At 40.4% G+C, this 23,981-nt stretch overlaps 1 long non-coding RNA gene across 2 annotated transcripts in view; it reads left to right on the forward strand.

Annotated features, from left to right (window-relative positions):
• The window catches only part of LOC102150129 (uncharacterized), a 64,198-nt gene that overhangs the window by 22,695 nt on the left and 17,522 nt on the right, over window positions 1-23,981 (forward strand). The window contains exon 3 of one of the 2 annotated variants that reach the window (XR_002810253.2): window positions 14,443-14,561. The exons of the other annotated variant lie outside the window; for it this stretch is intronic. This is a non-coding gene — a long non-coding RNA (uncharacterized lncRNA). The remainder of the gene's footprint in view (window positions 1-14,442; window positions 14,562-23,981) is intronic. 2 annotated transcript variants of the gene reach the window in all.

Raw genomic sequence — 23,981 nt, forward strand, 5'->3', positions numbered from 1 at the left:
GGTTGAGACAACAAAGACCCCTTATGAAAGCCATTGGGACCCCTTATGACAAACTCCCCTGAGAGCTGACACAGCCAGACAAAGAGAGTGTGTCCCGGAACCCCAGTCTACTTGACTGGCCACCAAGATGCATGCCAGTACATGCATCCTCTGGATGGCAGAGACCAGAGAGTTCACAAAGCCAAGCTCTCAAGAGATAGAACAAGACAAAAGATAAAACCTCGTCTAATACTCACATTAACAGCATTAGCTAAGCCTTGGGTTTCTTGGAGCCAGAATAATAGCTAGGAGGGAGGTGCTGCGGGGTTGGGGGTGATGCGTGCTTTACAGAGTACCTCGTTGTTGCACAGACATTTTCTTGAAGTTGGCAGGGGACCTGTGTCATCTACCCCATTCCATGACCAATTCATCTTTTCACGGGAGACTTATTGAGGTGGTGAGTGCCCTAGTGGCTTTTAACTGCTTGACCTGTGCCCACCCAATTTGTGGCCTTTTTGGCTTCCAAGATGCCCTTAGCAACAATTTCCACCTATACACGTATTCCCAGACAACAGGCTCATAGAAATGCCTGTGTCTTATGACAAATGACAAAAAAAGACAGAGACAAGGAAAAATACTATCCTTGGGAGGAAAAGGATCTACAACCAATGAGTACTCAACCAAATCCTAGAGTTGCTGAGTCCAAGAAGCTAGCCTCACCAAAATTTTCTCCGGCTAATCTAAATTTAGAAGAGCAAAACACCTCACCACTCTCACTTCCTGTGGACTCTGCAGGCAGAGATCAGGGTAAGAACTCTTACCTCCTGCCAGCTCTTGTCAGGGGTCCAGGATCTTCAGGCCGCAGCAGTCCAGGAGGGAGCAGTGTCCAGCCAGTGAAACTTTATCCCATCCAAGTTGCCAAACTGTAGGAGAGGAAGACATTTCCTCTACCCACTCTTGGTCCTTCTGGCTGGACAATGAATTAAATTCACATGAGACAGAATGACAGGAGAAAATCAAACACAGTTTTATAACATGTATACATGGGAGAGACTCAGGCAAACTGAACAACTTGCCAAATTGGCAGAGGTTCTCATCTTAAATACCATCCTCAGCTAAAGGCAAAAGAGGATGTTGGGGATAGGGGGAGTCAGTTATGGGAGATTACCAGAAAAGCACAGTAAACAAGAGTAGGGATATTATACAGATTTAAGTCCTAGCCTTCTGCATTGATAAGAGTTTCTAGAGACAAGATCATCCCCCTTCTTCCTGGTACAGAGAGGGAGACACGTTCACAGATGGAGATTTCCTTTATAAATGTAAATGTCTCTTAACAAAGGGTAATTTCTACTTTTCAGAATTTCTCTCATGTCTGCAGTTTTTAAAAGTAACCAACCCAAAATAATCCTCATGCCAAAGAGGCATCTCTTGGGGCGGCCAATTCCAATCCCCTACACTACCTAGTTTCCATAATTTTGTGGACATCTGTTGTCTAACTGTTGTCTCTCCAACTATTCTCTATGTCACTCAGGGCTTCTGTCTTTTATTTATTTACCTATTTACTTACATTTTAGAAAAGTTTCAGAAAGGAGATAAAAAGTGTTCAATCATCATTTTTAACGTGAATTGTTTCATTGAGTAAGATTTTTGTTTCACTTTGTTTTTATCATATCACATATGAGAAAGTTAAAACCAGAGAGGTTAAATATCTTGCCTAAGCTAGTAGGTGGCAGAGAAACTAGTACTTAACCTTATGTACCTCTCTAATAGGGGAGAGAAGACAATGTTACAAATACCCACAAGACAAGACCCTACTGGCATGAGTGACATTTCACAGTTGTGAGCTGAGTAGCTTTTGTGAAACCTTTCAGTCCTTCTGTGAACTTCAAGAACTCATTTTCTACCTTGCCTTCTCCAACCTTTACAGACACATCACCAAAGCAGGATTCACTTCGAAATGACTAAATAGGATGTATATATATATTTTTAAAGATTTTATTTTTTTCCTTTTTCTCCCCAAAGCCCCCCAGTACATAGTTGTATATTCTTCGTTGTGGGTCCTTCTAGTTGTGGCATGTGGGACGCTGCCTCAGCGTGGTTTGATGAGTAGTGCCATGTCCACGCCCAGGATTCGAACCAACGAAACACTGGGCCGCCTGCAGCAGAGCGCGCGAACTTAACCACTCGGCCACGGGGCCAGCCCCATGTTTTTTTAAAGATTGTATTTTTTTCCTAGGATGTATATTTTTTAAAAATCATTTTTATTTATTAATTTTTTTATTGAGCTAACATTGGTTTACAACATTACACGAATTTCAGGTGTACATCATTATATTTTGATTTCTGTTAAGACTACATTGTGTTCACCACCCAAAGTCTAATTGCCATCTGTCACCACACACATGTGCCCTCTTACCCATTTCTCCCTCCCCCTTCCCCTTTGGTAACCATGGATCTATTCTCTGTGTCTATGTGTTTTGCTGTTGTTGTTGTTGTTTTTTATCTTCCACATATGAGTGAAATCGTATGGTATTTGGCTTTCTCTGTCTGACTTATTTTGCTTAGCATAATACCCTCGAGGTCCATCCATGTTGTTGTAATGACAAGACTTCATCTTTTTTTATGGTTGAGTAGTACTCCATGGTGTATGTATACCACATCTTCTTTATCCACTCATTCATTGATGGGCACTTAGGTTGTTTCCAAGCCTTGATCATTGTGAATAACACTGCAATGAACATGGTGGGGAATATATCTTTTGGAATTAGTGTTTGCATGTTCTTTGGATAATATGAATACCCAGAAGTGGAAAAGCTGGATCATATGGTATTTCTATTAATTTTTGAGCACTCTCCATACTGTTTTCCATAGTTACTGTACCAATTTACATTCTCAACAGCAGTGTACAAGGCTTCTCTTCTCTCCACATTTCTCCAACATTTGTTATTTCTTGTCTTGTTAATTATAGCCATTCTGATGAGTGTGAGGTGATGTCTCACTGCAGTTTTGATTTGCATTTCCCTGATAACTAGTGATGCTGAACATCTTTTCCTGTGCTTGTTGACCACTGTATATCTTCTTTGGAAAAATGCCTGTTCATATCATCTGCCCATTTTTTAATGGAATTGTTTGGTCTTTTGTTTGTTTGTTGAGTCGTATGAGTTCTTTATATATTTTGGATATTAACACCTTATTGGACATATGATTTGCAAATATTTTGTCCCAATTGGTAGGTTGTCTTTTCATTTTGTTGATGGTTTCCTTTACTACGCAGAAGCTTTTGAGTTTGATGTAGTACCATTTGTTTATTTTTTCTTTTGTTTCCCCTGCTTGAGGAGACATGATATTCAAAAAGATACTGCTAAGGCCTATGTCAAAGAGCATGCTGCCTATGTTTTCTTCTAGGAGTTTTATGTTTTCAGATCTTGCTTTCAAATCTTTAATCCATTTTGAGTTCATTTTTGTGTATGGTGTAAGATAATGGTCTACTTTCATTTTGCATGTGGCTGTCTAGTTTTCCCAACACCAGTTATTGAAGAGGCTTTCCTTTCCCCATTGTATGTTCTTGGCTCCCTTGTTGAAAATCAGCTGTCCATAGATGTGTGGGTTTATTTCTGGGCTCTTGATTTTGTTCCATTGATCTGTGTGTCTGTTTTTGTGCCAGTACCATGCTGTTTTGATTACTGTAGCTTTGTAGTATATTTTGAAATCAGGGAGTGTGAAATCTCCAGCCTGGTTTTTTTTTTTGTTTTTCTCAGGATTGCTTTGGTTATTTGGGGACTTTTGTTGTTCCATATAAATTTTAGGATTCTTTGTTCTACTTATGTGAAAAATGTTGTTGAGACTTTGATAGGGATTGCACTGAATCTGTAAATTGCTTTAGGAGGTATGGACATTTTAACCTTGTGAATACATGCTACATTTTTAAACATTTTGAACAGATCAAGCAACATATAGGTTCCTAGAGAAGTTCCATGTAAACAACTTTTTCTAAGTTTAATGTTATTGACTGATTAACTCAGGATTGTTTTTTCCTAGTTGAGAATTGGCTGTCAGTTTCCCACAATCTATGTTTTACATTTCTGTCTTCTACTTTTTCAGCTTTGTTTGTAATCTTCAATTAAATATGTAACAGATGTTAAAATTTCAAGTGACTTGGCACCAAGAAATAATAAATGTGAAATTTCAAAGTGAGGGACCAAATCACTATAGGTTTTCAGAGGAAAGAGCTTAGGATCTATTCTAATTCTCTCACCCACCCTAAGGTTGTAGAAACCTCCAGAGAATGGAAAAAGGGATTTTGTGAAAAATATCTTTGTACAGAGTTGTCATTATCTTATGAGCCTGTACTTCTCTCTTGCAGGAGGTTTGAGAGTAGTTTCTATATCCTACATCAGGTCTAATGAAGTTTCTACAGAGACCTGATGAAGTTTCTCATGCAGAGACCTTAACTTGTGACCTGGCAGTTGCGGGCATAATAGACTAGGGTCTACATCTGCTCAGGAAATGTAGAGGTCAAGGGAAGAACTACCTCTTACTTTGGTGGGGGCAGAAAAAAGTGTTGCCTTGTTGGATGTTTGTTGGGGCAAGGGAAGTGTGGGTGCTTCCTATGGATCGGATGTGGGCAGCAACCAAGAGAGTCAGTGTGGGGTGGTCTTTGGTCCTAACCACCAAGGCTGCCCTGAATGGTGGATGCACCCAGCAGCAGAAGCTAAAGGTGAATGCCTAGAAGCCGAAGAAGCAGTGCTCAAGACTCATCTTTCATAGAGATATACCTACAATTTGTCAAAGGAACAGGGAAGTACTTTTGAAGGATATTGTGGTAAAAACCCAACTGGTGTGTATTGCTTTACCATTCTGTTACCAACTACCTGAAGTTAGTGTCAGACTCTACAGGTTTAAACACATGGTCCCCAACAAGACTGCCCTTACTTCAGACCCACCTGTACTTTGGAAGTCCCCAGGCCACCTGTACTTTTGACTGACTGGCTATGAATTTGGGTGTTCTCACGACCTCCTTAGTTGATTATTTGCTATTATGCTCACAGAACTCAGGAAAGTGCTGTACTTATGATTAGTTTTGTTATAAAGGGTCTACATAGGGTGGGCAACGTCTGAGAGAGAATGCAGAGCTTCCGTGCCCTATCCTTGTTGAGTCAGAGTATGTCACTCTCCTGGCACATCGATGTATTCACCAACCAGGAAGCTCCTCTGAGCCTCTGGGTCCAGAGTTTCTTCCAGGGTCTCATTACATAGGCATGATTGATTAAATCATTGGCCATGTGATTGAATTTAATCTCCAGCTTCCCTCCCCTCCCTGGAGGCCTGGCTGGCCCAAAGTCTCAACCGTCTAATCACACAGTTGGTCTTTCTGGTGACCGGCCCTCATCCTAGAGCTGGTCACCTTCCGCTACTCACCTCATGATCATAACAAAGATACTCCCATCACTCAGGAAATGCCAAGGGGTTTTAGAAACTCTCTGCCACAAACATGGGACAAAGGCCAGGCAAATTATTATACAATAAAGGGCTCAGTAGGAACCTCTGAAGAGCCCATGAAAGCACCAGGAGACAGAAAGTCTTCTTGAAACTTCTGCCAGGCCCAGGGTGTGAGACACCAGCTGATGATGGCAATAGTTCAAGTAAGACTTTTCCTGCTTTTTCCCTTCTTCTCTTCCAACATGCCAGCCTTGCAGGGGTCAAACTCAGGTAGTAAGGGAACAGAGAAACAGAGATGCCAGCCAAGCCCCCACCCTCACCCCCACACCAGGCTTCCATTCTGAATCAGGATTAAGCTGGGAGAAGAGAGAAGATCTGATATTAAATCAAATTCAGAGTTTTGATTTACCTTCTGGACCGAACATTCTAATTATGCATCCAGTGTGTGTTTGTCTATTACAGTGATCATAGGACCTAAGAGTGAAGAACAGAAAAGTCAGGGACCTGGCGATAATTTTCAACAAGGGTTGGGGGAAACTATCCACATTAAATGAAATTTAAAAGAAAGATGGAATGAAAAAATAGGTGTTTCAATTAACTAAGTTTTGATTGTTTGATTAGTGTTTGTTGAACACACTAATTTCAAATTCTTAAATACACAAAGGAAGAATTTCCATTTAAGCAGAGTTTCTCAATCTTGGCGCAACTGACATTTTGAGCCAGTTAATTCTTTGTTGTGGGAGCCGCCCTGTGCACGGTGGGGTGTACGGTAGCAGCCGTGGCCTCTACCCGCTAGATGCCAGTAGCACTCCCCTCCCAAGCTGTGACAACGAAAAATGTCTCCAGATTTTGCTAATTGTCCTCTGGGGAGCAAATTGCCCCCAGCTGAGAAACACTGATTTAAAGTAACGCTTTTTTAAATCAAAGATTTTTTTTTTGATTCAAATAATCATCCCTTATTTGTTTTGACAGTGTGGATGGTCGTACATTATGGCTTTTTAAAGTAGTAGGTAGCTGCAATTCTACTTTTGTGGTTGTTCTCATCCTGAAACAAGTTCATAGGTTTTTTGTGAAAAATTTATTTCACATTGGTCAAAAACACTGACAGAATTTTGGGCCGCTCAAAATGAATAGTCTGTTGCTTAACAGCTATGTTAACGTTTGCAATGTCTTTAATCTTATTATATGAAAATTTAAATAAAATCGTTGTTGCTTTTTGTTTTGTAAGATATGAAATGTTGCTTACATGATCCCGATTTGTCATTGTTATCAGAGTCTTATGCTAAAAATCTTAGCCAAGGAAAACCCTCTTGCAGCCTCGGGTGCTACAGAGAAAACTTAGGTGTAGATTTTTTTTAAAAGCTGTTTTCCAAGAAGTTTGCTGTACTTCAGAAGCTTCGACACAACAGGCTTTGACTGACTGCTTTGGCCACACAGCTCCTCCCTTCCACGTGTTCTTGACAACAGCAGCAAGTCAAAGAAGCTGGTGGCATGGAGTGATTCCTGCCACTGCCTGCTAATGCAGAGGCTTGGATCTAGAAAATTCCCTTCCACATATCAGAAGCACGTATTTTTCAATTGAGAAATAAGTGATAGATGGAACTAGTTTTGATGTTTCAACATACTCTACCTCCCCTACTGTATTTATTGCTTTATGGCTGGCCAATATTTTAGTTTACTACTGTAAAAATCTGTGAAGGGTCTGAAATTTTACACTTTGTTGTTATTGTTCTTTTTGTTGTTTGTTTCTTGTATTTCTTGTAAATGGATAGTTTTATCAAATGGTTTGACTAATTTTAGGTTTATTTATTTTTTTTGGCAGGACAACTTTATATAGGTTTGTACAGGTACTTTGTCCTTCTGTCAGAAGCATCTAATGTGTGTGATATTAGCTGTCATTAGTGATCATTGCCTAGATACATTTTCTTATGAAGGGATGCAAAATAGTGACTTCATTATACTATTATTCTTTCTTCACTTATTAACTATAATATTTGTATAAGAAGAAATCCATCCTCATCTAATATATGGTTACTCTGACTGAGATACAGTCCGTATAGGAAAGGCAGGATAAACCACTGGATTATTTTGCTTAAATTGCCTGTTTTCAAAATAATGAGTTGGCATATTAAGTATTTTCCAGATGTAACCCTTGAGGATTTTATCTTGTTTATTTCTTGATATTTCATTTTTGTTTAGTTTAGTTTAAGTTTCATTATGAACTCATGGACTTAAACATATTTGATGTGGTCCTATCCACTGTTGTTATTTTCCCTAATGATGCTCAAATTCACTCAACCTCACCAGTAGGGAGCCTCTTTAAACTGACTTAAAGAATCCTTCAGATTGGAAGTAGTGTTTTTTGATACTCTTTACTTTCTGCTACAATAACGTATTCTCGGATCAGTTTAGATAATACGTGCCTGAAAAGTGGAAGCTGAACTTACACCAAGGAACCCTAGTTCTTTTAAGTGGGAAATATTTTTGGGAAGCTATCATGTGGGTAACAGGGTGTACATTTCTACTGTTTTGGTCATTTATTCTAAGCCCTTTTATTGTCAGAACAAGGAAATGTGTGTGTGTGTATGTGTGTGTACACAATGTTCGCAGTGGCTTCAACATTAAAACTCATTGACTGTCTCTGTCCTGTAATGCACACACAGTGGTTTCAGCATAATAATACAAACAGCAGCAGCCGCATGAACAGTGAAAACAGTTTACATTTAAAAGTTGTTTTTGTCCTTAGGGCATACCCCACTCGAGTTACAGAAATTACTGCATCTTAAATTTGCTTGAGAGAATTCCTTCCCATATGATCATTTCACATCTCAAAAGATAGTTCTATTTGTTTCATTTCACTTTGGAGTTTTTAGAAATTCCTTTTTAAAAACTTCACTTTGTTTTATATTTGTGTAAAATATTTATATGGTTCTAAATTAAAATCTCCCAACAAAGCGTAGTTTTTAAAAGCCCCAGCCAGCTGCCGAGTTCTTTAATATTTGGATGTACTACAGTTTAAAAGGTTCTAACTTGGGTTTTTCTAATTTAATCAATTTATTCATAACAGTTTAGCAGTCAGCAAATTCAGGATGCTGTTAATGTTCTTATTTTCCTACAAATAGTTTAATAGTCTTTCTTTCATTGATCTATATCTTATTCATAAATACCTAATAAAAACACTCATGATATGTGTCCATAAAGATTCATTAGAATATAGACCACTGGAATTTTTTTTCTTTTATTACATCAGATTAACTGCCTGTCAACTGTTGCAGAAGTCCACCAGATTTTATACTTCTTACAAGTTAGCCTATTACTGTTTCATAGATGCCGGCAGAAGACACAACAATCTTGAATCAGAGACACAAGGCTTTGTTAATTACAGCACAGCCAGTATGAGCATGATATTGCATTGGTTTTCCCTTCCCCTAAGTCCCACTGAGGTGACACAGAAGGGTCCCGGTGGATGCTATGCATGTAGTGGGTTGTCTCACACTGAGGAACACTGAGCTTGAGGACTCCACTGCTTATATAATGAGAAGGAAGCAAGCCCTCTCTTTCTCTGGGGAGAGATATTACCTCATCGCTCAAGGTTGTTTGCTACAAACACACATCTGAGAAATGGACCAAGTAAAGAACTGTCAGGGCCCTGCATCCTTGACAGAAGCAGCAAGAACCTACAAGGACACTCAGAGCCTATGGTGATTGCCTGTCCCAACAAATACCTGTGTATACAGGCCACATCTCCAGACTTTTGACAAGTCAAACAAGTTGGCTAAAATATACAGAGAACTGATTTGAGGCAGTTTGCCTTAAAGCACGTGATTTCAGTTTTCAGTAGTTTGGCTAAACTATCCATACCAAACCAACCTGGACTGTCGTTGTTTTTCAGGCTATTTTATTTCTTACAGTCAAGTAAAAGGATGCAAATTCAGACAGATATTGGGACAAAGGCTCTTAAAGCAGAAAGCCATCTAGCAGCAAAATGTGTGCTTGATCGGAGGGGCTGATTCCAGTTACACGTCTCTGTGGCTGGGAATGAAGAGTGGAGGCCTCTGGTTCTTCCCAGTCGTTTTCATTGAGCCGTGGCTGACCCAGGTCGGCACTGATGCTCTCAACACAATTATTTGTTCTAGATTTAAATCAGATTTGTTTGGATTTCATGAATTCTTTCAGGCCATTTTGTACTGGAAATAAGAAATTTTAATATTTAGTTGCTGAGTTAATACTCATTACTAAGATAAGCCCTCGTTCATTGCAGTTGGAAGACATCGGTTAGAGTCGTTAAATAACTCTTTTTTTTAATTAGAGAGGAAAAGATAGTTTTAAGAACGTCTTACTTGAAGAAAATGAAATCATGATAAGAATTGGGAGATAATCCTAATTGCAAGGCAGTTTTGACAATTTAACAATAATGGGAACAACAATTTATCGCTCACTGCTACATTGCAGGCACTGTGCTCAATGTTTCACAGCGTTATCATCCTAATCCTCGCACAATCTTTGTAATGTGTTTTCCCCATATTCTAAATGAGAAACACTGAGGCTCAGAAAGGTAAATAACCTACCCAAAGCCACGTGTCTAGTAAGTTGTGGAGATAGGATTGGAATCTGTGCACTGACGTCAAATCCTTACTCTTTTCACTCTTAAAATGACTCTTTAGAATATGAAAAGTACACAAATCAAATGTTCTACTGAGGAGACTCTAAATCTTCTACATTTAATATCCTCGTTAAGTGATGCGCTAAGGAGGGAGGCATTAAGGCTAAGTGAATTTTGAAGATCAGTGCTACATACCCACAATGTGGTCTGCAACTGATGCCAGCCTGTGAACTATTGATTAATGGTCCACAAAGTACAGAGCTGAGATTAAGTGTTTAGAAACTTTTATAGCAATTAAATATTGCTGGGACATCCAAGCACGTGATCAGTGGACTTGTGTTGTTGAACAAGGTCTAGACAAGTTTAGGTGGTGTTGAACTCAACATGGTCAGTCTCTTGGGCGTGCAGTGAGAGGTGCCAACTACTTGTGCACAATAGGGCCACATATTCCTCTACAGAGATCGGAAATAAAAAAGAAACTGATCCTTCACCACAGATTGTTTGAACATTATTCTAAAATGACTTAAACACACCAATTAAGCCAATTCCAAATTAATCTCTATTACTCTTTCTGAAAGATTATTACACATTCTCCTGGTTCCAAGAAGCACTGTGGCTTCTTGCGTGGTCACTACAAAGTTTAAGACTTTGTGGCTGGTAATGAGCAGAGAAAGCAGAAGAAACATGGTTATGGAGCCATTGTGTGTGGGAAGGGAGAGGATGTTGACAGGCTGGACAAGGGGTCAGAAATGTGTGTTTAGGTAGCTGTCGAAGACTTTCCCATGACCAGTCAGAAAAACAGGAAAACACACATCATAGATTATAAACACTGGGAGGGCCAGCATCAAACAACAGGTAGGAACTATGTGATCTGCAGGAAGAAGGGAGATGGTCACACACCAAGAAGAAGAGACCCCAGGAGAATTATCAGTATGGTACGGGACAAGATTCAGAGACAGAACTTTAACAAGGCAATGGATTATGCTTATAAAAGTTCCTATATAGTCAGGGGGCAATCCCCTGTCTAGGTTGATCTGAGGCTGGTAAGTGCAGATAAGTGAGGATATTTGAATGGAGTAGGAAGTGTGAGGGAAGAGAAAAAGGCACTTCTTTTCAGGCAAAGATTGGGGTCCTATTATCAGATTCTCAGTGACAAATTTTACCCAGAAAATTTGGATGATTTAAAATCTTAGTTGGATTAATTTTGCTACCAGAGAAGGTTATCTATCTATCTATCTATCTATCTGTCTGTCTGTCTATCTATCTATCTATCTATCTACCTATCATCTACGTACCTCCCTATCTACTGCCAATCTGTCATCCATCCATCCAATTTCATTTCACAAAGCATCTACAGAAAAAATAAGAACACATGTTTTTAGAAGACTAAGGTGAAGAAAAGATGGTATTATGATTCTAAAATATTAACCATGTAAAACTCTGTTAATGAAAAAAGTAATAACCTCAAAAACTAATATAAATTTAAATCACAGTACCACACAGGGTGAGGATGTTGACTAGAAACATCCTAATAGATTCTAACATACTAACTAATGTTAAAAACGTTTCAGTTACCATCATTATTTTATTTAGTATGTTAATGGCCTGATGAAAATTTCTTGCTATAAATTTTTATGTTCTAATATAGAATCCAAGTAGAAATAAAAGCCATTATCTAAATTTCTTCCAGTCTTTTGCCCCGGGTCAATTTTCTACTGAAAAATTTTTTCTATGAAGCATTATAGCTATATAATATGTGTATTGATTCTTTAAAAATAACATTCTTACCCTGCTGAATGCATCTGAACCTTACATCTATTTGAAAAGTTTTATGAAAGGATCAATAATTATGCTCTTTTATGTTCTTGCTGTATAATCTTAGAATTCAAATTTATGTTTACTGTGTTATTTTTACTGGCTTAAGAACTGTAGAAGTTCTTCAGGTCAGTTTCACTGATAATTCTGTAGGTGACCACTAATGCACTGTAACTAAAGGAAGGGTCTCCTGGAAGAGCCCATGGCCACCCAAAGATTCCCCACCCTACTCTCTTTACGAGGTAATAAAGAATTTGAGAATAAACTACAGAAATGTTTTATCAAGCACATAATACTATTTATAAAGGCATTAACCTCTGCAACTCATGATATTGAATGGATAGATGGATGGATGGTTGAATATATGATGGATGGATTGATGGATGGATAAATAAGATAACGGTTTTCTATTGCTTTGTAACCAACCACATCCAAAATTAGTGAATTAAAAAACAAGTCATTTGTTCATCTCATGAACCTACAATTTGAACAGGGCTCAGAGTGAATGGCCCATCCCTGCTCTACACAGCATCAGCTAGGGTGTCTTGACTGAGGGCTGGAGGATCTGATTCCAAGATGGCGCACTCACGCGACTGGCTAAGTTGGTGCTGGTTGTTGTTTGGGACCTCAGCCAGGGCTGAGTGCCAGGGCTTTGGTTCTTCTCCATGTAGGTCACTCTGTGTGGCTTGGGATTTTCATTGCTTGATGGCTGGGTTCCAAAGGAGACCAACCCCTCAGAAAGAGTGTTAGGCAGAAGTTATATTGTCCTTCATGACCTAGCCTAGACAGTCATAAAGCATTGCTTCCACCATACTCTATTAGAGTTGCTCGAACTCCACTCTATTGACATTTTTGGCCACATAATTCTTTGTTGTGGGGCTGTTCCATGCACTGTAGGATGTTTAGCAGCAGTAGCACCCTTCCCACCGACTGTGACAACCAAAAATGTCTCCAGACACTGTCCTATATTCCCTAGGGGACAAAATACCACTGGATGAAAACTACAGGTCTATTATTTGAAGCAGTCACAAAGACCTGCCCAGGTTAAAGGGGGAAGAGAAACAAATTCCATCTATTTGTAGGAGAATGGCAAGGTGTTAGAAACACATGTGAGACAGAAAATATTATTCTGGCCTTTTGGGTAAATGCAACTTGCCATAGTAACCTTTTAACTAATGCTAGGGACTAAATGTTTGTGTTCCCCCAAATTCTCACGTTGAAACCCTAATCCCCAATGTGATGGTGTTTGGAGACGGGGCCTTTGGGAGATAATTAGGTCATGAGGGTGGAGCCATTACGGGGCATTAGTGCCCTTATAAGAAGATGCTTATAAGGAGCAGACTTGCTTACTCTCTCTCTCCCCACCTGTGAGAACATAACAGGCAGAGGGCTGTCACCAGGAACTGAATCAGATGACACCTTAACCTTGGACTTCTCAGCCTCAGAGAACTGTGAAAAAGACATTTCTGTTGTTTAAGCTGCCCAGTCTATGGTATTTTGTTCCAGCAGCCTAAACTAAGACAACTGAAGAGTATACATTTTTTCTTCATATTTTCTGTGCTGATTACTAAAACTATTCCAGAGTTGTGGCGTGGCCTCTGACTCTAGAAAATTCTTATCTTATTTGTTCTTATTAAAGAAGACGCTTCATTCTGAATGTACCATCTTGACAATTTTGTTGATATCTCAATTGTATGAAGCAATACTCAAGGTGAAAACCTATAATCCAATTAAAATAAATTATTTACATTATAGTCCAACAAATTGGACCATTTACCTTTATTCTTTCCATTATTCCCAGTCTACAAACTCGTGACACATAGATGTAGTATCTTTTCATCAAACTTTTAATCTTCAATGATTGCTTTCTAAGCTAGAGCTGCTTAGTTCTCTTTCTGTGCTTCTACTGCCATGTCACTTCAGTGGAACTTCTCACTCTAGTCTACGGAACTTAACACTGGTGATGTTTTCCTGTATTTTCTCTAGTTTATCAATATTTCTGTTGTGCAGCATCAGAATAAAATGAGTGTTTTACATGCCTATCTTGATTTGGAGAAGAAGTCTGAAGTTTTAAAAATCCTGGTGTAAGAAGTAATTGAAAGTAACAATTTTCTTTTTTAAAGCAGAGCTTAAAGCTTTGTCCAAAAATATTTTAAATTATCACTTAGAAGTATGCCCTCCTACATATCCATCCCGTAAAAAATGCCCTATACCATTTCCTCTGCAATCCTTCCAGTACTACCATGACAACTCCCTCAAGAATGTTTGGAGGACTATGGAAATGTGGGCTTTTCATTCTCAGTTTTATTTTATAAAAAGATTTTTAAAGGATATGACTTTATTTAAAAACTTGTAAAGACTTTCCATAAAAACCTAACTCATGCCTTTGAAAAATAAGGCTGTCTAACATTTACTGAGCATATTATGTAGATTACCTCATTGAATGCTCACAACTATGTGAGGTACTTTCTATTATTATCTCTATTTAATGAACAGGATAATGTGCCTTAGGTTGCTCATCTTGTCAATGGATGGCAGAGCTCTAATTCACTCCAGGCAGTGTAATTCTAGAGCCTGTGCACCTGACCATTGCTCTATCCTTCCAGCAGTCAAACGGAGCCAGAAGGTTGTCTGTACTGTCGGGCTACAGTGTGTACTTGGACTTATCCTTGGGGTGGGGAGCCCGGGGGAGCAAGGCCAGATGAACCAGCCAGGAGCCAGGTGGGTGAGTATTTTTTTCCATTATCCTTTGCTACATAGAACGCCACCCCAAAATTTAGTGGCTTAAAACAGCAACAGTTATTTCTCATGATTCCATGGGTTGGCAAGCTTCGTGGTCTTGCCCGGGATTACTCATGTGTTCACACTCAATTGCTGTGAGAGGGTTCGAGATGACCTCACTCACATTTCTGGCTGATGGTGTTGGCTGTTAGTTAGCGTGTGTATTGCTTTAATATTATTTCATATCCACTTGTTTGTGACTTAAGTGAAATTGGTTTAATCCACTTGTTTGTGACAAAGATGAAAATAATCTTGTTTTGATATAAGAATGAAGTAAATTGTGTCAGGATGTCACCATCTCATCTGCTGTTGTCACTGATAAACACTCAGCTCAGTTGATGATACTCCTGGAGGCTTATCAGTAAGAACATGGGGAGAGGCAACTATGGCATGGGGACCTTTAGACTATACATACCCAGAGTTTGTGAGGACTATTCGAGAGTTTCAGTCTAGGCAAGGCAACACCTTGCTGACCCAAATAAGCTCTCTGAAGATTTAGGGCATTAGCTCCTACTGTAATAAGGATGACTCCTTTATGGGTGGTGGTGATAAACTGTGCAGTACCCTGTGAAGGAGATCAGCGCCTGCCCACCAACACCACTGCCATCCTTCCCTAGCAACAAGCTCTGGCAACAAGGGACTTTTCACTTTTGTTTTGCACTGGCAGCTGGATGTCAGCTCTTGGTTGGTTAAGCTGTCTCTCCTGAGTGCCTCCTCTGTCAAAAGGTACACCTTGAACTAAATTTGGACTTCATTCCTTTCATCTACCCTTGCCTGGAACAATAGTTTAATTAGACCACCATTGGTTTGGAGTATGTTATGTTATGTCTTTATTGGCTTATTAAGAGACATTATCCTGTGTACTATTGGCTTGTGAAACCATTATAAATCCCACAGTGAACCTGTGTTAAATAAACTATTGGCCAAGACTGTTTCAGTCTCTGAGCACAATTTTGTCCCCACCCCCTCAAACCAAACCTTGGCTTTCCTCCATGTGGCCTCTCATCCTCCGCTAATTTAGACTAAGCTTTTCCAGCATGGCGATCTCTAGCTTCCAAAAGTGTGAGAGTTGAAGCTGTAGAGTCTGTTGTGGCCTAGGCTCTGGGACTTGCACAAAGTTTCTCCTGCCACATTCTTTTGATCAAAGGAAGTCACAGGCACCTACCTCTGATGGGAGATGCAGCAATATCACATTGCAAGGGGGCATATACACAGGGTAGCATGATTCTTTGGGGGCCATTATTATAATCATCATCACAGTATTTCCGTATCAGCAGTATAAGAAATCACCCCTACACTTGCTTACAACAATAACCATCATTGCTCACCAATCTGTAGGTCAGAAACTCAGGCACATCTGGGTGGGGTAGATTTTCTCTGCTCTACACGACACTGACTGGGGCAGCCATCTGGGGCTGGAGGGCCCAAGATCATCTCAGTCACATGTCCAGCACCTTATCCATAATAGCTCAAAAGACCGATGGGCCTCTCTCTTCTCATGGTGTCAGCTGGTTTCATACATATGTCTGGGTCCTTTCCACATGGCCTCTCTCCTCTAGAGCCTGTGTTCATGGCCTTTCTCTTGAGTAGGATAGACTGGACTTCTTTCCATGACAGCTAGGCCCCAAAAGAGCAAAAGCAGACATTCTTATACGGCGTTTTCATGCTGACTGGCTCTGAGATGGTCAAACAGGAAACTCCACAAGCTCTGCAGCCAGGGGGAATCTTCACTGTTACACAGGAAGCACCACAGGGGTCCATGTGTCTTCCCTGAAGGCATTTTGTCTTGACCAGACTAATGTGGAATTTATCCTCCCACTAAAAGGATGAGATCATAAAATACCCCTTCCTTCACCACAACTTGGGCAGAATCCAGAAGCAGACGGCCAGACAATATGGAGGCTCTAATTAGGGAGAGAAAGCTGCAGGGCCACCAAAATAGAAGGAGACATCTTCCCTTGGTAGTAACCAAGCAGTTGTAGGCATTTTGCAGAGTGTTCTGGAGGAAAATAAAGGCTTATTTTCGTCTGAGTGTGCTATACAAGGTCCAGGTGAAATTTTACTCCTCCAAATGCCTGTTTTCTTAACCATCCATTCCACACAGAGATATTTTTGGTTTTGATTTTTAAAGGCTTTGAACAACTTCTGCTATTTCTGACCCTGGCAGAACTGAAGGTGATAAATGTTTTCAACTTTATGCATTTAATATTCTGTGGCCCATACAGACTCTCTTTCTAGTCCCAAGGGCTAGTATTATTATGACAACAGCAGCAACAACAATAATAAATGACTGGTATTTAAGAGAAATGTGTGCCTTTTTCAAAGCACATCCACAGTCATTGTTTATTTTTATCTTCTATTGTCTCACTGGTGAATCTGGGTTTCCTGTGGCTCCTGGAAGTGTGGCTACACGTGAAGAAGCAGAAGCTGTGAAATATAAAATGGCGCCACTCTTGCATCAATTTCCTTTCAAGTATTTGGGCATTTTATTATTTCCTTCTCTGGTTTAAAAGTTTACTATTTTTAGCGAAAAGCAAAACCATCATATTTGGAAGCCAAAATTTAATTAGAACCCATAAATGCTAATTTTGTTTTCCTCTAATGGGAGTCATTATTTGTAGTGGTTCCTGTATGTGTCCTCATTAACACACAAAATGAAAAGTAGCGGTGTTATCGGTTTCATTAGGCTTAACATTTAAAATTGTGTGTTCAAAGATTATTAAGGTTTGTTCAAAGCTAATGAGTGTAGGGCTCATCAGTAGGTTGGCTTACAGGGAAAGGGAAAGAATTGGGTTTGTCTCTTCCTAACTCTCTCCCTCTGTGTAGGCCTGGGAGTGTTATGGCACAAAATGGGGTTCTCCTATCCAATGCACATAAAAAAGCCAATTAATTACCACATCAGCTTTTGTGGAAAGAAATCGGCTTTATTCTGAAAGATCAATCTGCAGGGAGATGGGGCCATGTGCCCTCAGATCTGTCTCCCTGACCCAGGGCTTGGGGTACAACCCATGGGATGAAGGGCAGGGTGGTCTGAAGTAAGGAGAAGCCAGGTATTGGTGATCTGCGCAAGCGTAATCAAGCTTCATGCCTCTTCATAGGATGCATGTTCACAAAACGGCGGTGTTACCACGATCTGAGGGTGGAGTTTTTAGCTCCTTAACGTCACAAAGTTCACTTGTTGAGCATTTGCACAGGCCCAGTTGATGAGTTGGTGTTCTTAACTGGCCTGAACCGGATGAGGGGTCTCGGTTCCTGAAAAACCACTCTTAATTTCCCCGTTGATAAGACGGGGTCAGTTGAACCAGTCCTGGAGAGCCCAGGGTTACAGGAGATGCTGTGGAGCGTGGCTGTAAAGACCTCCAGCGGTTCCCAGATTATGGAATGTTTATGTCACATGACACAGGCCCAGGGTAGATCCAGATGTTATGGGGCCTGAAGCTATTGCTCCTTAAGGACTTAGAAGGAGCCCTTGTGGTGAGGTGTCTGAGGCTAAAGCCATGCCAGTTTCATCGACGGGATTCTGCTGGGCTGGAAGGACTGTGGAGGCTGAGCTCCTGAGCAGAGAGGGGTGAATTGGAAGGAGGGCTGCAGAGGGGAGGAGACAGACAGCAATCTCACAGGGAGATTGCTTTAAAACAGATTAACTAAAACTGTGTGGTTAATTTCCCACTTTTTAGTCCTAGCACACATCGGACATTTAGCAAACAGCAATGGCAACAACTATATGACGAATTTCACTCCTGGACCCAAAACATGAACCAGGTGGAAAATGGTCTTCTGAATCTTTCTGATACATAAATTGTCCTGCCTATAATTTTGTTCTTTTTGAAAAATAAATATAAATCATTGTAAAACATAATAAACTGAAATTTGACTACTTTCTGGACATTTACTGTCTCAAATTTAAAGAGAAAGAAACAACAAATTCTAGAGGATGCAAAGTAATAAATTGCAAAGCACCTTCAGCCTGGTCTTTGCTCAACCTGAACTAGCAGGGAAATCTCAGAACTCTCCACAGCAGAAGGTCTCTTGGGGGAGAGTGGGTTGGCTACTGAGGAAAGCTGTGACTCTCAGGCCACCGTGCTGTGTGGGTTATATAATGGTAGCTGGGAACAACAGTATTAAAACAACAGAGAAACGTTTGCTAGCCCCCACTTATTCTCTAAGCCTTAGCTCAAACGTCACTCCCTCTAGAGACCTTCCCCAACCTCTGCAGGAAGTGCCGAGTGCTTGTCCCTTGGTTCCCCTGGGCCCTTGTTCATATTTCTCTTAGGCTGCTCAGCACACAGCACTAATTATTCCTCCCTCCTCCATGACTGTCTCTTTTAGTCTTTAAATCATGAGGGATAAGGGCTATGCCTTGCCCTCCCCCTCTTTTTGTATAAATCCCCAGGCCTTCACTTGGTTACTGGCTTATGTTAGACTTCGGTAGACTTAAAAAAAAAACTTTATGGAGACATTGTAATTTACACAAAATAAAATGCGCTCATTTAAGAATGCATTTCCATGGCTTTTGACAATATGTATACCTGCATAACCAACAACTCTAATTGACTTTTTATTTCAGCACTTTAAATATTTCACCTCACCCTCTTCTTGCTTGCAAGGCTGGTGATATGAAGTCCATTATAATTTTTATATAATTTATAAAGGTAAGGCGTTCTTTTCCTCTGGCTTCTTTCCAGATTTTCTCTTTGTCTTTGATTTTTGCAGTGCGAATATGATATGCCTAGGTGTAGATCTTTCAGTATTTATTTTGCTTGGCGTTTGCGGAGATTCCTGGATCCATGATTTAGTGTCTGCCATTAATTTTGGAAAATTCTCATCCATTATTCCTTAAAATATTTCTTTTGCTTCGTTCTCTCTTTCTTCTCCTTCTGGTACTCCAAGTGTGTGCATGTTATACCTTTTGAAATTGTCCCATGGTTCTTGGATGTTCAGTTCTGGTGTTTTTTGTGTTTTTATCTCTTTGCCTCTCAATTTGAGAAGTTTTACTGACATATCTTTGAACTCACTATTTTTTTAAATTTTAATTGAGTTCATAATGAGTTTACATCAGTGTGAGATTTCAGTTGTACATTATTTCTTGTCTTTCACCATGTAAGTGCTCCCCTTCATCCACTGTGCTCCCCTCCTTCCCCTGGAAACCACTGAACTGTTTTCTTTGTCCATGTGTTTGTTTATATTCCACATATGAGTGGAATCATCTGGTGTTTGTCTTTCTCAGTCTGGCCTATTTTGCCTAGCATAATCCCCTCCAGGTCCTTCCATGTTGTTGCAAATGGGATGAATTTGTCTTTTTTATGGCTGAGTAGTATTCCATTGTGTATATATATATATACATATATATATATACCACATCTTCTTTATTCAGTCATCAGTTGATGGGCACTTGGGTTGCTTCCATGTCTTGGCTATTGTGAATAGTGCTGCAATGAACACACGGGTATATATGTTACTTTGGGTTGTTGATTTCAAATTGTTTGGGTAGATACTCAGTAGTGGGATAGCTGGGTCATATGGTAGGTCTATTTTTAGTTTTTTGAGGAATCTCCATACTGTTTTCTATAGTAGCTGCACCAGTTTGCATTGCCACCAGCAGTGTATGAGGGTTCCCTTCTCTCCACACCCTCTCCAACATTTGCTATTTTTAGTCTTAGTGATTAGAGCCGTTTTAACAGGCATAAGGTGGTATCTTAGTGTAGTTTTGATTTGCATTTCCCTGATGATTAGTGATGTTGAACATCTTCTCACGTGTTTATTGGCCATCTGTATATCTTCTTTGGAAAAATGTCTGTTCATATCCTCTTCCCTTTTTTTGATTGGGTTGTTTGTTTATTATTGTTCAGTTTTGTGAATTCCTTATATATGGTGGAGGTTAACCCCTTGTCAGATACATGATTTGCAAATATTTTCTCCCAATTGGTAGGTTGTCTCTTTGTTTTGATTCTAGTTTCTTTTGCCTTGCAGAAGCTCTTTAGTCTGATGAACTTCTACTTGTTTATTTTTTCTTTTTGAACTCACTAATTTTTTCTTCGGCTGAGTCCAGTCTACCAATGAGCTCATCAAAGGTATTTTTGAGGGGCCAGCCCCATGGCCGAGTGGTTAAGTTCTCGCTCTTTGCTTCAGCAGTTCAGGGTTTCACCAGTTCAAATCCTGGGCACGGACATGACACCACTCATCAGGCCATGCTGAGGCGGCATCCCACAGGCCACAACGAGAAGGACTCACAACTAAAAATACACAGCTATGTACTGGGGGGCTTTGGGAGAAAAAGGAAAAATAAAATCTTTTTTTTAAAAAAGGTATTTTTGATTTCCAGCATTTATTTTTGATTCTTTCTTAGACTTTCCATCTCTCTGCTTGCATTGCCCATTTGTTTTTGCATGTGGTCAACTTTTTCCGGTAAAGTCCTTAACATATTAATTATAATTATTTTAAATTCCTTGTCTGATAATTCCAAAATCTGTTTCATATCTGACTCTGGTTCTGATGATTCTTTGTCTCTTCAGATCGTGCTTTTTCTTGCCTTTTAGCATGCCTTGTAGTTATTTTTAGTTGAAAGCCAGACATGATGTATCAAGCATTGGAGATGAGGTAAAAGGCCTTTCTTGGGAGGTTTTGTGTCAGTCTGGCTAGGAGTTGGGCTGTGTCTAATGTTTTCTGTAGCTGCAGATGCCAGAGACTTCAGATTATCTAGTATCCTTGTGTTTGTGTCTTTAGTTGTCTTTGAGCTTCCCTGAGAGCTCCTCATTGAACAGTCTGAGTCTTGCAACTCTTTCACCTGCAATCCGTTGTTAACCTGGAGCCTTCCTGGTGTGTTGGTAAGGGGTGGGGCAAGGGGGGGCCTTCCATAGTCCTATGATTAAGTCTCAGTCTTTCAGTGGGCCTGTGTCCCTAGGTTGTGATCTTCACAAACATTTCTTAGCTCTTTTTTTCCATCCTTAGGTGAGACAGGAAGGCTAGAGGGAGTGGAGTTGCTAAATGCCCTTTTTGTAGGTGAAATAAGGTTCTGGTGAAGTCTTTCTGCTTGGAGGGTAGGCCTTTGTCTGGGACTCTGGATGTATTTCGAAAAGGTTGCTATTCTCCTCCCACTGCTGGAGCCACAGGGTGATCCTTCTTGGCTTTCACTGTAAGGACCTGGTGGAGTTCCTGGAAGTAAAGGCAATAAAAGTGTGAGGGCGCCTTGGTCGCTGCAGCTCCTAGCAGTGTCTCACTCTCCTGCCGGTCCACATTCAGCCTTCAATGATTCATCAATATTACCATGAGGGTGTTCCTACCAGTTTATAGCTCCAGTGGTCTCCTTTTTCCAAGTACACTGATCTTGGCTGTGATTCTCTGTATTCATCTGTCTTTCTCCAGATTTCAGGGTGGCAGTTTGCCTTGTGACCTCAGTTCTCCGATGGGTCCCAGAAAAGTCACTGATGTTCAGTTTGTTCAGCTTTTTTCTTACTGTAAGAGCTGAAACTGGAAGTTCTGGTTGTAGCTATTATTATCACGAACTTACAGACGAGGAAGCTGGGACTCTGTGATCTTGAATGATCCACTAAAAGTCACTCAGCCTACAAATGGCAGTCCTAACTTTAAACTTAGATTCTCCAACTTCAGGTTTAGAGCTCTTGCTCTTGTATCTTTTTTTTTTTTTTTTTTTTTTGCTGAGGAAGACTGGCCCTGAGCTGACATCTGTGCCCATCTTCCTCTACTTTATGTGTGGGATGCCTACCACAGCATGGCTGGCCAAGCGGTGCCATGTCCACACCCAGGATCCAAAGCAGCAAACCCCAGGCTGCCGAAGCGGAACATGCGCACTTAACCGCTGCGCCACTGGGCCGGCCCTTGTGTAAATTCTTTACTGCCCACACACAGCCCTATGAAGTAGGGTCTGTTATTAAATTCATTTGACAGATGAGGAAACAGAGAGGTTATGCAACTTGCCCAGAGTCACACAGCTGTAATGAACAGAAGCAGGACTTGGCCTAGGCACTCTGGATCCAATATCTGCTCTCTAAATCAATGTACTCCACTATCTGTTGCTTAGAGATGAGCTCTGAAGAACCAGCCCTGATAAAACGAAGCCTTTTCTAGGGTACATAGAATTGATGGTAACAACCAAATTTTCTGTTGAGTCGTTGCTATTGTTCTTAGAAATCACAGATGCTTAGAAGGGCCTTAAGAGGTCACCCAAGCCAACCCTTTCATTTTTACAAACAAAGTAACTGAGACCCGGAAAACTAAACCCCACAGAGTCAAAACATGGTAAGAACAAGTTTTCTTTTTGAAAATTACTCTAGAGTCTCAGAGAAAAGGTTTTAATTTCTCTTAAAGATTCAAAGTTAAATAAAAGAGGAAATTTCTTCATCTTCAGAACTGTGAAGCATTGAATGGATAGAAGAGTAAATTATGGAATCTCTCCAATTTCCCTGATAATTGAAGTGGTGTTGGCCTAAAACAAAGGTGATTAACTGGGACAGCTGGTTGGCTGTCTATCGTTTTCCCTGCCCAGCTTCCATTCATTCACTCTTCTCTTGGGAATGACATCCTGGTTTTTCTGATGGAAACTCCAGCCTCCCACTACCCCTGTCCCAGTCCTACTTGAGTGGGGATGGTCTTCCCCATCCTGGCTGACCCAGGCCGGGCCAATCAGAGCTTTGCCCTCCCTTGGGCACAGTGGTTCAGGGTTGGACACAGCATAGAGGCAAGGAGACGGAAATCTGGAATATTAGTAAGGCATGCTTTTTCATTCACATTTATGAGAGAACACCCCTGTTGGATAAAGCCTGCCCGAGAATGGCCCAACACAGGGAAACCAGGGGACACAAAGGGCATCATCTGAGTCACTGGATCCAGCCCTGTCTAAAGCCAGAATACCTGCATTTTTGGATGCCCGAGTCCATATGACTGTAGTCATAGGGAGCATTTGTCGAGTGCTTCTTAAGCATCAGGCAATGCTGTAAGCACTAGACGTGGGTTATCTGACTTAGTTCTCACAACAGCCTATTAAACTGTTACTATTATTACTTCCATTGTATAGATGAGAAGATTGTGGTTTGGAAGGGTGCAATTAGGTGCCTAAGGTACAGAGGTAATAAAGGGTGGACAGGCATTTGAACTCAGGCCACCTAACTCTTGGACTGGATTTTTAACCATCTACATTTACATCAGAGTCTAAAAGACAGCTCTGATTCAAAACAGATTAAAAACCACTACCACCCTCTTTTAATGGAGACTAGATAATTGCTCCAGATCTTTTCTCTGATCACAACTACAATTCTATTTTGTATTGCTTTTATATTTTGCAAAAATGGCAGCCGACTTCATTTTTAACTCTTTGCATCTTGCTTCATCTGCTTTAATCTTGTTAAAG

Source organism: Equus caballus, chromosome 9, assembly GCF_041296265.1.
Source record: "Equus caballus isolate H_3958 breed thoroughbred chromosome 9, TB-T2T, whole genome shotgun sequence".
Lineage (NCBI taxonomy): Eukaryota > Metazoa > Chordata > Mammalia > Perissodactyla > Equidae > Equus > Equus caballus.